Here is a 4,052-nt window from a genome sequence, read left to right as displayed (position 1 = left end):
GGCGTGGCTGGACCCTGGCGTGGCTGGACCCTGGCGTGGCTGGACCCTGGCGTGGCTGGACCCTGGCGTGGCTGGACCCTGGCGTGGCTGGACCCAGGAGACAGTCCCCACGGCCCAGTGCTCAGCCTCTCCTTCCCTTAAGGGATCACAAGAATGTAACACGCTTGGAAAAACTGTCCACAAGGTTCAAGGCAACCCCATGGAGGGGGGGGGCTAGTGGTGCAGGGAAGTCAGACCCACCTTCACACCATGTGCAAGGCTCAGACCACAGACCCCTGGCTGATCTCAGAATAGGGGGAGACAGTGTTGACACCAGAGTGCAGCAAAAATGGAGATACATTAGACCTTATCTGCACCTTAAAAATCTCTGGTGCATCAAAGGGCATTATCAGGAAAGTTTATAAATAAAAATTACACCTCAACTGCCATGGAGTGCACGGCAGCTTCCCGCAGACTTAGAGGCTGTAAATCCTACCAGATGGAGACCCTTTACCCCATCTTTGCCCTTCGAAGCCACTGGTGGATTCAAACTGTCTGAACTGTCACCAGAGCTCCAGCTTACGGGGTGGAGGTGGGGGGATAGATTCAAATTAGATACCAGATCTGTGGGATACAAGGTGGACAACCTCTGTGCGATTTACCACCTTGGAGACCCAGGGGAGGGTCAGTGAGGGGTCTGCTCACACTCCACACCAACGAACTGAATTACAAGGATTTAGTGCCCACAATATACAAAAATCTGGTAAAACAAAGAGCCTGAATAGATTTGTTTTTTTCAAGAAAAATGAACAATAGACAAGAAGCCCATGAAAGACGCTCAGTGTCCTCAGATTCCATGTCAAAACCAGGAAAGAAGCAGAATTGCATGGCATGAATTACACAGGAGTGTAAAGCAGCGCCTTGGGCTGGTTCACTGAGGCTGGCGGCCCACCCCACCCCCAGGAGCCTCAGGAGAAGGCAGGTGAGCTCCCCAAAACAGCTGTGGCAATTCCATGGGGGCCACACACACAGGTCACCAGAAGCTGGAGTCCATGCAAACAACATCACATGGAGGGTACCAGCCATGTGCCTACAGCCCAGAGCAGTGCTGTCCCCAGAGGCCCTGAGGTTGTAACCCGTCTCATCTTCACAAGGAGCACCTGGTGGGTTCGAACCACCCATCTTTGGTTTAGCAGCTCAGTACTTACCCACTATGCTACTAGGGCTCCTGCTCACAGTACAGGGTCTAGGGGGTTGAGATGTCTTTGTGGAGGACACACTTTTATTCACAACACTGTTCGCTTCCTCCAGGGACCTAGCTGATGGCCACTCAGGTAATCTTTTCTCAAGAAAGACTCTGGGGTGATAGCAATCTGGAACAAGGGGTGCATTGCAAAGTGGACTAGGTGACAGGGAAGGAAGAAAATGTCCAACAATGAATGAAATTTTTTAAAAAACCAAAAGCTCCAGGGGCCTGGAACTGGGCTCTTTCAAGCTCAGGTTCTTCCCTAAGCTGTTTTCCCCTTGGCGTTCACCTTGGCCTGGAGCCTGGGACTGGCCCTCCTCACAGGAAAGTGGCATTTGGGCTTTGATGCCTCAGTAATCCTCTCGCCTTGAATTTCAGTCACACGGCCAGGCTGGGTCTCAGAGTTAATTGTTTCGTAATTTCTTTTTTCAAGAACAAGGTGTGCCCTTATGGTCTACACACCGGCCCTTCTGTTTGCTGTGGGGCAGACTCCAGCTGCTCTGAGCGATACATTGTTTCACTGGCTTTTCTGCTTCAGCACCTACTTCCTCCCCAGGGGCTCTGGTCAGCAGCCTTTGGCAAGTTCCTCTGTCCCCTTTCACCTCAGGTGCAGAGCAGCTTCAACCTCCAGGGCAGGAGCTTAGTCCTTGAAAGGTAATCACCTTTTACAGCCTCAGCCTGAAGCTCGTCAGCAGCCTGGCCAGCCTCAGCTCAGCCCTGCAGAGAACACTGCGTGTTCCCCCAGCGTGACCACGGAAGACCTGCTTGAAATTGCCCACCCCCAGCCTGCCCAGGCCAGCTGCCCAGGTACCACAGGGTACCTCCCTTGCCCACAGCAACCTCTCTCTCCTTCCCCATCAGGCCAGCCCTGCATGGTCATGGTCACCAGCGTACTGGGCTGCCTGACTGGGTCCATATGAATGAATGTTCACCACATGGTCACGGAACAGAAAAACCCTTCTTCAACAAAACACTCACAGAAGGCTAGCACAATCTCAGCTCCAAAATGAAATTTTGGGGCCAATCTGGGATGCTAATGTGGTTTGCAGAAACCTAGAGGAACTGCCTGAATTCAGGAAGCATGGACCCAGGTCCACACTAGGCTTCTAGGAGACAGTCAGATACAAGGATGATTGTATATTGAAAGCCCAGGGAAGCAGGCAGAAACAGTGTTGTTACAATGTGACCAAGGCACAGAATGTCAGCAGCCTATGTGTGGGAGTGGCTGACTGGAAACAAACTTGCTTTGTAAACTTTCACTCAATTCACAATTGAGAAAAAAGAAAGACATTTGATTATACAGAAAAACACAGGAACCCCGGCCGTGTAAGGCGGGGACCTATGAGGAAAGGGGGACACACATCTTTTCTACGAAGATGGCACCCTGTCTCAGATTAAGATGGACCAGACTGGGAGAAGCGGGCAGTCGCAGCAGGCTGCTCTCAGGGTTCCCTGTGGAATACTTTCTAAATCACTTAAGTGCGGTGGCCCTTCTAGCCCAGGGCTGGTGACCGTGAAACAATGGGGTACCATGATGCAAATAAGATGCTGTGGCTCACCAGTGGGACCAGACAGTTTCACCAGGTACATGGGCCCTTTCAGGGGCGGGACCACGAGACCAGAGTGAGCCAAATTCTTGCAGGCAAGTGGTCAGTTTTGCGTCACTGAAGAGGAGGGAGTTCAGCGGCTCGGTGGTAAGGAACTGTGCTGCCAACACCAAAGTACATGGTTTGAATCCACCAGTGGCTCCTGGGAAGACAGACAGGCACCCTCCTCCCAGTGATGGAGTCATTGTCTCTGCAAGCGTGTGTGGTTGTTGTGTACCATCGAGTGGGAACCAACCCACAGCTCACCCTCCAGTGGGTTTTCAGAACTAGTTTAATTCTTGTGAGAGAATTGCCTCTCTTTCTCCCAGGGAGCAGCTAGGGGATTCGAACTGCACACCTTTGGGGTGGCAGCCCGGTGCCTTAGCACCGGGCTGCCAGCTCTCCCCTGATTCACTGCCTCTGAAAGCCCACTAGCAGGTCAGCTGCAGGTTGGTTCCAACTCAGCAGCGTTGAAGGGAGCTGCCTTCAACATCTAGTGCGGACACAGCCCAGATCTCACATGTGGGCGATGTTAACACACAGCAAGCCATTGTCCCACATGTACACACACACACACGCACGCTCTGCTGGCTGGGGAGAAGAGCCTCACCTCCTTCTGGCACCTACGGGCCCGTCTCAGCATGGCTTGGCCTCCACCGTCCCCTGGACCTAGGACCTCAGTCCCAGGCCTACACTTTGCTCTGGGTCCTACTTCTCAGGGTGGGAGGTCCCCCCTCCCCTTTTACCTTTTAGAAGATAGACGGTGGTGCTTCAGGGAAACTGCCGTTTTTTACAGGATGGGGCTAGTGACACACTCCACCCCACACTTGTCTCACTGGCAGAAGGAACACAGCTCATTCCCCTAAAACTTCCTAATTCTGCCTCATTCATCACAGGTGGAGGGGAGCACAGGACGAACACGGAAGCATGGAGGTCGTGCCCTCACGTGGACACAGTTCAGCCCATGGCAGAGGCAGCCCCAGAGGCTGAGGGGGCTCGTGCCATCGAGGGGAAGGGCCAGGCTTGGAGCACATCTGGATCCAGCCTCCCTCTGCTGAGAACCTTCTCAGCCTAGAAAAGGGAGAGCAGTCAGGCTGAAGATGCCAGCCACGGGAGCCTCAGGCCAGGACTGACAGAACCCAGGCCTTCAGGCAGGATGCTTCCTGGAGAGAGGCCTTAACTAAGGAGCCTGCAACCAAAGGAACAGAGGCTGAGAGAGGGGCCTACACAGGGGAGAGGGG

Source organism: Elephantulus edwardii, unplaced genomic scaffold (genome assembly GCF_000299155.1).
Source record: "Elephantulus edwardii isolate Elephantulus edwardi_28Jun2011 unplaced genomic scaffold, EleEdw1.0 scaffold00048, whole genome shotgun sequence".
NCBI lineage: Eukaryota > Metazoa > Chordata > Mammalia > Macroscelidea > Macroscelididae > Elephantulus > Elephantulus edwardii.
Note: the sequence above shows the minus strand (reverse complement) of the source record.